We start from the raw sequence: 12407 nt of genomic DNA, 5'->3' as shown, positions 1-12407 counted from the left end.
AGTTGAGAAGAAATATGTGCTATAGAGTCGTTGGTCATTTGATCTTCGTAATTTTAGGGCAAAATATACAGCGTACTAGAATGCTTAGTGAATGAAAAATGTATTTTTGCCTAATTATATGTCTAACATTCCTGATTAGTCGAAATATCAAATTATCACCAACATTAAAGTAAGACAAAGAGTAAAAAAATATATTGCAGAAAAACTAGAATTTTATATAAACCAAATAACTTCATCAAATAGATGATGACCCAAGACAAGATACAACAAAACGGCAACAAAGCCAACAACAACAAAAGACTACGGACAAAAATCGAAGCAAAGAGAAAGAGCCAACCCAACAAAACATGACAAGGAGCGCAAAATCTTAAACAAGACTCAATTAATAAAAATAAACAAAACTCTTTAAAACAATAAAGGAGCTAACAATCCACATCAACTTAAACAAGTCGAAGAGAGACAAGAATTCCGAAGCTATAACTTGTATATGTCATCAATGAAGAAATTACTTAAATCCTCCCCATGATTTTTTTGAGCCTTATCCTTTATAAGTGTTTGGGAGCCCTCTTCGAATTTATAAGCTAAGCTTCTATTTTGACTCGCTCCCCTGCCCTGATCGAATGAGAATGGAGAAGAGGTTCGTGGGATCGGCATCTCCTGAATGGCTTTCTCCTTGTCGGGATATATCTCAGTCTTGAAGAAACTAGCATATTTTCTTGCAGAAGAACCAACACTCTTAACACCTTGATGAACCATTGAAAAAATACACATACCTATCGACGTCTTAAACATTGACATTAAAAAGCTCACCATCTCCCGAAGCTAACTTATTAACCGAAATCTTCAACAATACCCTAGCTGAAAGCTAAAGAGATCTTGTAAATTTTTTACTATTCTTCTATGCTTTGTCGCAAATAGATTCGCAATCCTTTCTTAAACAAGGGCAAGAACTCGTAATTTCCAAAGAAAAATATTATAACTTGCATTTGATGCATGAATAAATAAGGTAATTGTAGGACTGATAATCATTAAATACTGTATGTATGTATGTATGTATGTATGTATGCATGTATGTATGTATGTATGTACGTATGTATGTTTAGGTGTGTTTATGGTTGTTAGTATGTGGTCATATATGTGTATTGTCCTTTTAGTGTAGCATTTCTTGATGCGGCTTGAGCTCCACACAACACTCTAAGGTACGTCTCCATATATATATATATATATATATATATATATATATATATATATATATATATATATATATATATATATATATATATATATATATATATATATTCCATTTAATTTAATTTTTTAAAATTTTTATTTTATCTATTACTATTATTATTATTTTATTATTTATATATACATCTAGCTTTATAAAGTGAGTCAACAGCAATCATCGATTTATTAACGACTTGAATACTGCTTAGAGCTTAAATTGAACTCAAGACATGATTTAAAATTCATGGAAATTTGATCCTACCATTTTCATGGCGTCACTTTTATTTATTTATTTATTTATTTATTTTTATTTTATTTATTATTTATTTTTTTATTCTATTATACTTTATTTTATTTTTTATTTTTATTCACTTTGTAGCCAAGATTTAACAGAAAACATCACTCTTAGATTCTTACATCTTTCAAAGCTATATTTTGACTTCAAAACTGTGCTAGAACATCACTTCTATTCATAAACCCTGAAAAAAATATTTGTATCATTCAAAAATTCTAGAATATCATATGTATCTTGACAATTACAATCTTCATGCAAACCCTTCAAACTTTTGAAAACACCTCGGATTGATAACCGACGATTCGGTTATGATAACTTTGAATGTTGATGAAGCAGCAAAAACTGTAAACGATCTTAACAGCCAAAAGTTTGATGATAAAGAATAGTGTGTTGGCAAAACTCAGAAAAAGAGAAGGTTTGGAACTGGAAAACGGATTGAGCAAACCATGAAGGAGGCTGTGGACAAATCACAAAGACTAAACCGGCCTTCAAAGAATCCAAATGATTCAGTATCTGCTGAAGATATTAACGAATACCTTGATCCTGACTTGTAACATCCCGTTTTTCCCGTACATATTTAAAGGTACAAACTTAATTATTAGCACGATTATAACTTGTTCGTTTATGTGATTAAATGAGCCAAAGTGTTAGTTTATGAGTTAGTGCATGTATGTATGTATGTATGTATGTATATATATATATATATATATATTTGAGAATGCGTGCGTGAGCGTGTATATGTATGTGTCGCGATGGAGTTGAGTCGTGCGAGACATAAGGTTGAAGCTTAGGCATGCATAGGAAGAGCGAATGAGGTGTGCTAGTTGTTTGAACCATCGTTTTGTGTTAAATTGTCGAAGTGACCAGGCCTAGGCAAACGCTGCGCCGCGACGGGCGGGACCGCGCCGCGACAAACAAAGCAAACCTGGATCAGAAAGTGGGTTAAGAAGGGTCGAATTTCCCTTTATGTGTCGCGCCGCGACGAATTGAGCCGCGCCGCGGCAGTCCTGCTGGACAGAAATCGGACTTAGCTCTTTTTAAGGGATTTTAAGGGGCAAAATGGTAAATTGACATATGGATCTGATGGGAGCATTAAATCTCCACCACATATCCATTTAATTCATTTTCCTTTTATCTTTTCTTTCCATTTTCTCTCCCAAAACACAAAACCCACTTAGTTTAATCTTGAGATTTGAAGGTGAATATTTATGAATCAAACCTAGGAGCAAGAATTAAGGTTGTTCTCCTTGTTATTAGCTACAAGTGAATAGTTTTGGTAAGTCTCAACTCTATGTTTTGAATTTTAATTGGTTTATGCTAGGGTTTGTTCATTTGGAACTTGTATGACTCATTTGAGGGTTAAATGGGTGGTTTTGGGTTAGATTGTTGAAAGAAAACTCTAACAACCATAATCTAGGGTTTGGTCTAATGAAATGGGGTTTGTAAGTGTTAATGGTGTTGTAAGCATTAAAACACTTGTTAAATGTGGATGAAATTGTAATTAGGTCATGTTTGACAAAGTTGGAAGTGTAAGTGTTAAAATGGGTCAAAAGGGGTGATGTTGACCTAGTTTGGAGGAAATGGGTATGAATTACCCTAGGTTGTGCTAGTTAATTTTAGTAGACTTTAAATCACTAGCTTTGGTGATTTAATATGAGTCTTGACCTTTATGGGCGGTTTTGGGTGTAATTGAGCTAATAAATGCTAATGGGTCATTAAATGCTCAAAGTGTAAGTAATGTGGTAAATGACATTAGTTGTGTATTGAATGTGTACCTATGCACTAGGTACTTTGCTCGAAGTATACGGAAGCATTTAAATCACCACCGAAGTGTTAAGGTGAGTGGAATAATTATATATGCATGTATATAATTTATTTACTTGTGAGGTATGGGTTAAAGTTCGTTGTTGACGATACCATACCCTAGAGTATATTGTGTTGTTGATGAGGGTTTAAAGTACGTTGTTGACAATACCTCATACGTATGGAATTAAAGTTCGATGTTGACGATACCATACGATTATTGTAGTGACGTTGATGAGGGTTGAAAGTTCTTTGTTGACGATACCTCATATGTGGGTTTAAAGTTCGGTGTTGACGATACCACATTAATATAGGCGAATGGGATTTAAGTTCGATGTTGACGATACCATTCGGTGGGCTAGCCTTGAGATCTTGAGTACTATGGATGTTGTGAACAACATCGTTATACTTGTGTTGTAGCATATTGTATTGTTGTGTTATATGATATTGTTATACTAGCCTTGTTATCGTGGTACTTAGCGTTATACATGTGAAAGGTATGCTAACTATGTAACTAGTATGTATGCGGATTTGGTAAGTGTTTGCATGTAAGTAAGTTATATATGTGTATGTATAATTTTTGCACTCACTAAGCCTTGCTTACCCTCTCGTTGTTTACCATTTTATAGGTTCCGGCTTGGACAAGGGTAAGGGCATACGGTTGGATTAGTTGTCTCCCGCTTATTTTGACTGGGGGTGCTTTTGGGTTAGCTTTTGAAGTTGGCCTAACGTTTTGGGTAGTTTAGCCCCAAACCATGCTCGAGTGTCGTTTGGATTATAAACTATCATTTGTAGTGGGTCAAACTTGTATTAAACTTAATTAATGGCCTTCGTGCCTTTTGTAAACATTTAAATTGTTGTACGTTTAAATGGAACTTGTGGAATGACTTACATATTTAAATGGCGCGTAAATGTGTATTATTTAAAAAAATAAATAATATTTATCGTATGGAATACGGGTTGGGATGTTTCAAGTGGTATCAGAGCATGGTCTAAGGGATTTAGGCGACTCGAGATAGGTGTCTAGACTTAGACTTTATTGTGTGAGCGCTTTATGCGGGACTTATAGGACTTTGGGTATAATCGGAAATTGTTAGTGCTTTGGTTTATGTGAACTAACCTTGTGCTAATTGTTTTGTGTTGTGTTTAGCAATCATCAAGCAAGACGGACGTGGTACTAGCAAGTTAATGCGACGTGCTCGCGTAACAACGTTTAGCTACCGTTGTTACGGGTTCAAATTGTGTCAAATGAGTAATGTACGACGATTGTTGAGCAAGATGGAGTAGTGTGGTGCGCATGTATATACTTACGTGTTATGCCTTTTCGTTCATGATTTAACCTTTTCCGTTTTATAGAATGAAGACGAGAACGGACACGATAATGATATCGGCGGTACAAGCGAGGACCCCGATTTCGCTGCCAAAGTTGAGGCCATCTTGAAGAACTACAAGGAGGACTTCCTTGTTAGCATGAGAAAGGTTTTCAAGGAATCGGTTGACGAGCAAATAACCGATTTAATTAATGAACGAATGAAGGCCACCGTCGATGAGGCTCTTGACGCTAGAAACATTTATCCTCGTGGTGAAGGAGGTGAAGGAAGGCGGGACTTCCACTACAAAAATTTCAAGGATACTCAACCTCCGATGTTTAATGGGGTGAGGGATCCATTGAAAAGCACTTGTTAGATTTCCGATATCGAGGGGGCGTTCCGTACCGCGGAGTGTCCTCCCGAGAAGAAGACGAGGTATGGGTCTAGCATGTTACGTAAAGAAGGCAAGTTGTGGTGGGACGATAAAATCAATTTATATGGTGAATAGCAATGCATGAGCTTGACATGGGAGGAGTTTAAGAAGGAATTCTTCCAAGAATACCGAACTTCTTCCGACCTTGATAGAATCCGGGACGAGTTGCATCATTTGCAACAAGGTTCAATGGACTTGGTTACTCTCAAGTCTACCTTTTTGGCAAAGACTCGTTTTTGCCCGGAATATGTGGGTGATGATCACAAGCTAATGAAGGGTTTCTACCGCACTTTGAATGATGAGTTCAAGGGTAAGATTAGTCGGGGTATGGCTAAGTCTTTTGAGGAGTTATTTGAATTGGCTCGGGGTTTTGAGCCGGAGGTCCCAAGAAAGAGTGATTTCTTTTTTTCCAAAAGAAAGTTTGAAGGTTCTAGTCATTCTAACTTTTCAAACAAGAAGAACAAGAACAAGAAGGGTTCCGAAAGTGTCAATAGTGTGAAGAAGGGCGCTACCGGTGGTTTTGGGAACTTTGTCCCTACTTGCTACAATTGTGGGGTACTTGGACATATGGCTCGAGATTTTCCGAAGCCATCTTCAACAAACAAGCTCACTTGTTTTAATTGCAACAAAGAAGGACACCGAAAGTCAGAGTGTCCCGTTTTGAACAACGATAATGTTAAAAGGCTAGAGAAGGCGGCGGGTACGGCTCGAGGGCGAAACTATTTGATGACTAACAACGAAGCCAAGCAATCCAACGAAGTTGTCTCAGGAACTTTCTTGGTTAATTCTAATCCGGCAAGGATTCTTTTTGATAGCGGTGCAAATTTGTCGTTTGTGTCTCTAAAATTTGTGCCTAAACTTGATAGACCGTTAGCTAAGTTAAGTCATCCGGTAGAAGTCAAAATAGCGGACGGCAAGACGGTGCTAGTGGTTGATGTGTGTAAAAATTGTGATGTTGTGTTTGGTGCCGAGAACTTTAAAATTGATCTTATCCCTATGACTTTGGGCGACTTTGATATTGTTGTTGGTATGGATTGGCTCGATCGAAATAGAGCCGATATTGCATGCCATGAGAAATTTATCCATGTGAAGACCCCAAGTGGGGGAGAGTTAATTATTCACGGCGATAAACGAAGAAGACTTGTGCCGATATGTTCTTTTGCACGGGCACGTCGTTTTCTTGTTAGTAGTGGCATGAATTTTCTTGCCCATGTTGTTGATACTCGTGATGAGCCACCACCCATTCGTGAAATTCCGGTGGTTAGTGAATTCGAAGACGTTTTTCCGGACGAGTTACCGGGTGTTCCGACGAAAAGACAAGTTGAATTTCGCATTAAGTTGGTTCCGGGAGCTACTCCCATTGCTAAAACTCCTTATCGTTTAGCACCAATGGAAATGCAAGAGTTGTTAAATCAAACCCAAGAGTTGCTTGAGAAGGGTTTTATTCGACCGAGTGCTTCGCCTTGGGGCGCTCCGGTTTTATTCTTGAAAAAGAAGGATGGTAGTATGCGGATGTGCATCGATTATCGGGAGTTGAATAAGGTGACGATCAAGAATTGTTATCCATTGCCTCGGATTGATGATTTGTTTGATCAACTCTAAGATGCGACGTATTTCTCAAAGATTGACCTACGGTCCGGCTATCACCAAATGCGGGTCCGTGAGGAAGATATTGAGAAAACGGCTTTTCGAACGCGTTTTGGGCATTTTGAGTTTGTAGTAATGCCTTTTGGTCTTACGAATGCACCGAAGGCATTCATGGATCTTATGAATCGAGTGTGCCAACCTATGTTGGACAAGTCGGTGATTGTGTTCATTGACGACATACTAGTCTACTCAAAGAGTATGAACGAACATGAACGTCATTTGCGAGAAGTATTGAAGACGTTACGAAGGGAGAAGTTGTATGCTAAATACTCCAAATGTGAATTTTGGCTAAGGGAGGTTCAATTCCTTGGCCATATTGTGAACAAAGATGGTATTCAAGTAGATCCGGGGAAGATAGAGACGGTGAAGAGTTGGAGACAACCGATTACGCCTACGGAAATCCGAAGTTTTCTCGGATTGGCCGGTTATTATCGACGGTTTATCCAAGACTTTTCTAAGATCGCTTCTTCGTTGACGAAATTAACGAGGAAGAACGCGAGGTTTAATTGGGAGAACGAGCAAGAAATTGCTTTTAAACTGTTAAAAGATAAGTTGTGCCAAGCTCCGGTGTTAGTGTTGCCGGAAGGAGTGGAAGACATGACGGTCTATTTTGATGCTTCGTTAAATGGGCTCGGGTGTGTTCTAATGCAAAGAGGTAAAGTCATCGCTTATGCCTCTCGACAATTAAAGGAACACGAAACGAGATATCCGACTCATGATCTTGAGTTAGCGGCGGTGGTAAATGCGTTGAAAATTTGGCCCCACTACTTGTATGGTGTCAAGAGTACGATTTATTCGGATCATAAGAGTTTGAAACATCTCTTTAATCAACGAGATTTGAATTATCGTCAACGTAGGTGGATGGATGTGGTGAAAGATTATGATTGTGAAATACTGTATCATCCGAGCAAGGCGAATGTGGTCGCGGATGCGTTAAGTCGAAAGAGTCATCACCCGGCGTTACGATTGGGATTGTTACGTATGATTATTACTAACGATTTTCTTGAAAAACTCGGTGTGATTCAAATAGAGGCTTACGTTCACAACAAGCATGCGGAGCGAATTGTAGGACAATCGGAGTTCATTACTATGGGTTCGCGTGGTTTGTTGCCTTTTCAAGGAAGAGTGTGGGTGCCTAAGATGGGTGATTACCGACAAGTGCTACTCGATGAAGCACATAAGTCAAAATATTCCATTCATCCGGGCGCGACGAAAATGTATCTTGATTTAAGGAAAGATTATTGGTGGCCGGGCATGAAACGTGATGTTGTGAAGTATGTTGAGTAATGCGTCACGTGTTTGCAAGTTAAGGCCGAGCACCAAAAGCCGTATGGTAAGTTACAACCGTTAGAAATCCCAAAATGGAAATGGGAGCACATTACCATGGATTTCATCACGAAGTTACCTAAAACGGCGAGAACCCAATTTGATTAGATTTGGGTTATAGTTGATCGATTGACGAAGAGTGCTTCGTTTCTTCCCATTAAGGAAGCGATATCGTCGGAGACTTTGGCTAAGTTGTTTATCAAGGAAGTTATCTCTCGACACGGAGTTCCTATATATATTATTTCGGATCGAGATACCCGTTTTACATCTCGGTTTTGGGATAAATTTCATGAAGATATGGGTACGCAATTAAAATTAAGCACGGCGTATCATCCTCAAACGGACGATCAAATCGAACGTACGAATCAAACTTTGGAAGATATGTTACGAGCATGCATTATTGATTTCGGTGGTAGTTGGGATGAGCATTTGCCTTTGGTGGAATTCTCGTACAATAATAGTTATCATACTAGTATCGGGATGCCTCCATATGAGATGCTTTATGGGCGTAGATGTCGAACCCTGATTTATTGGGGTGAAGTGGGACAAAAGGAAATCGGGAGTACCGATTTGGTTTTAGAGACAAATAGCAAGATTGATGTGATTCGAGAGCATTTGAAAAAGGCTCAAGATAGGCAAAAGTCGTACGCCGACAAACGAAGACGAACGATCGAATTCCAAGAAGGTGACATGGTGATGCTTAAGGTTTCGCCATGGAAAGGTATTATTCGATTTCGAAAATGGGGAAAGTTAGCTCCTCGGTTTATTGGACCATTTAAGGTTTTAGCTCGTGTTGGTGAAGTCGCGTATCGATTGGAATTACCCGAAGAGCTTGCGGGGATCCATAATACATTTCATGTTTCCCATCTCCGTAAGTCTCTTGCAGATGATTCATCTTGGGTGCCTTTAGACGAGATTGAGCTAAACAATAAGTTAGAGTATATTGAGGAGCCGATCGCTATACTCGATGAGAAGGTCAAGAGGTTGAGACATAAAGAGGTAAGGACTTTTAAAGTCCAATGGCGTCATAGTAAAGGTTCCAAATTTACTTGGGAGCCCGAAGAGTTCGTGTTGGTTTACCTTCCGGCTTGTCATGCGGCTAGGATAGCGAGGACGCGCTCCGATTCAAGTGGGGTAGAGTTGTAACATCCCATTTTTCCCGTACATATTTAAAGGTACAAACTTAATTATTAGCACGATTATAACTTGTTCGTTTATGTGATTAAATGAGCCAAAGTGTTAGTTTATGAGTTAGTGCATGTATGTGTGTGTATATATATATATGTATGTATATATATATATATATATATATATATATATATTTGAGAATGCGTGCGTGAGCGTGTATATGTATGTGTCGCGATGGAGTTGAGTCGTGCGAGACATAAGGTTAAAGCTTAGGCATGCATAGGAAGAGCGAATGAGGTGTGCTAGTTGTTTGAACCATCGTTTTGTGTTAAATTGTCGAAGTGACCAGGCCTAGCCAAACGCCGCGCCGCGACGGGCGGGACCGCGCCGCGACAAACAAAGCAAACCTGGATCAGAAAGTGGGTTAAGAAGGGTCGAATTTCCCTTTATGTGTCGCGCCGCGACGAATTGAGCCGCGCCGCGGCAGTCCTGCTGGACAGAATCTGGACTTAGCTCTTTTTAAGGGATTTTAAGGGGCAAAATGGTAAATTGACATGTGGATCTGATGGGAGCATTAAATCTCCACCACATATCCATTTAATTCATTTTCCTTTTATCTTTTCTTTCCATTTTCTCTCCCAAAACACAAAACCCACTTAGTTTAATCTTGAGATTTGAAGGTGAAGATTTGTGATTCAAACCTAGGAGCAAGAATTAAGGTTGTTCTCCTTGTTATTAGCTATAAGTGGATAGTTTTGGTAAGTCTCAACTCTATGTTTTGAATTTTAATTGGTTTATGCTAGGGTTTGTTCATTTGGAACTTGTATGACCCATTTGAGGGTTAAATGGGTGGATTTTGGGTTAGATTGTTGAAAGAAAACTCTAACAACCATAATCTAGGGTTTGGTCTAATGAAATGGGGTTTGTAAGTGTTAATGGTGTTGTAAGCATTAAAACACTTGTTAAAATGTGGATGAAATTGTAATTAGGTCATGTTTGACAAAGTTGGAAGTGTAAGTGTTAAAATGGGTCAAAAGGGGTGATGTTGACCTAGTTTGGAGGAAATGGGTATGAATTACCCTAGGTTATGCTAGTTAATGTTAGTAGACTTTAAATCACTAGCTTTGGCGATTTAATATGAGTCTTGGCCTTTATGGGCGGTTTTGGGTGTAAGTGAGCTAATAAATGCTAATGGGTCATTAAATGCTCAAAGTGTAAGTAATGAGGTAAATGCCATTAGTTGTGTATTGAATGTGTACCTATGTACTAGGTACTTTTCTCGAAGTATACGGAAGCATTTAAATCACCACCGAAGTGTTAAGGTGAGTGGAATAATTATATATGCATGTATATAATTTATTTACTTGTGAGGTATGGGTTAAAGTTCGTTGCTGACTGTGACGATCGCTCCAAATCCATATGGACGAACACGTCATTCATCGATTTCATTGCGAGGTATTTGACCTCTATATGATACGTTTTGTAAACATTGCATTCTTTTGAAAAGGCACATCATAAATGAATATTTAAATCAAAGGTTTTCGACATCTGATGATTTCTACATATAGACAATCACCTTAATATAATAATTTACAATGATATTTCCATTGACAATGCAGTCAAAATAAGATACATGGTGATGATTTGGTGAATGCAACATTTCCTTGAAAAATATGCCATGTATGACTCCATGTACATAGCTTGTCTAACATATAAGCAAACAGCGGAAGACTTCTAGGGAACCTGAGAATAAACATGCTAACAAGTGTCAACACAAAGGTTGGTGAGTTCATAGTTTTAATGTTTTGCATAATCTGTACATAAAGGTGGATCACAAGATTTCAGTTGTTTCATCCAGAAACGTTTATCAAAATATTCTACGAAATTGAGCACCCTGGTAACTAAACTTAACGTATATATAATTTATACCCTTTGTATAATCATCTTAATAGTACACGCAAACCAACGTGTACGCTTCTCAAATAGCATACGTCCGTTAAAAGGCTAGTGCTCTAGCTCGGACGGGGATATCAAGCCCTATGGATCCATATATTACTACTCGCGCCCACCAGTTCTTATAACCGGCAGTTACTAGTTACCAAAGATAAGGGATTTTCGGTTCAAACTCAGTGTAGAATTTAGTATGTACTTGTATCCATTGCGTTTAAAATAAAGTGCATGTATTCTCAGCCCAAAAATATATATTGCAAAAGCAATTAAAAAGGGATCAATGAAACTCACCTTAGCAGCATATAAAGTCGTTCACCAAAATGTGACCGAAACTCGGATTACCAAATAACCGTAGATCTCAACGTATCAATATTGAGATTCAATATTGTAGGAAAGTACGTAGACGTAACGGAGATGATAAACACTAGGTTTGATTCATAAATATACCCCTGAACATTACCCATAACCTCCTTGGCAATAACCCATAATTTCCTTAGCTCTATCCCGCTCGTAAAACTCATTTTTAAAATGACACACTCATGACTTCGTCGTAGTATTTTATGTATAATAATACTACTAATAATAAGATTAATAATAATAATAATAATTAATCTTAATAATAATAATAATAATAATAATAATAATAATGATAATAATAATAATAATAATAATAATAATAATAATAATAATAATAATAATAATATAAATGTAAGATGTATCGTGTATGTGTATGTGTGTTCTTCAAACTGCCAAAATGATCGAGCTTTTATAATGTGGCCTGAAAATCCCTGCCATGCGATCGCATGGATGTTGTGAGGGGACTCCATGCGATCGCATGGACCCCTTTTCCAGCTCACATATGATTTTGTAATTTAGCTTGTCGACATAATTAAATATTAATATATATATAATATATATTTAATTTATATAATTAATTATATATTATATTAAATTTACGTGCATAGTTGACTTGTAATTTTTGTTTCGATAAGTCGTACGTCGTCACTCGACTTATGTCTCGGTTTCGGTTTTTCGAATGTCCCTTCGTACGCTGAGAAAACTTGTACATTACATTTTGGGACACGTACCTTAGTCAAAATATAGCCTTAAATTATCCCTAAATTATATCACTCAAAATATAACTTATACATTTGAGTGTTTTGGTCATTTACTTCTATAAATCATCGTCTCGCTATTTGTTAAAATACATTTTAAAATAGTATTTACTGTAGCAATTCACTGTAGCAAAGTCAATTTCACTGTAGCAAATAGTGATTTTCGAAAACAC

Source organism: Rutidosis leptorrhynchoides, chromosome 5, assembly GCF_046630445.1.
Source record: "Rutidosis leptorrhynchoides isolate AG116_Rl617_1_P2 chromosome 5, CSIRO_AGI_Rlap_v1, whole genome shotgun sequence".
Classification (NCBI taxonomy): Eukaryota; Viridiplantae; Streptophyta; class Magnoliopsida; order Asterales; family Asteraceae; genus Rutidosis; species Rutidosis leptorrhynchoides.
Note: the sequence above shows the minus strand (reverse complement) of the source record.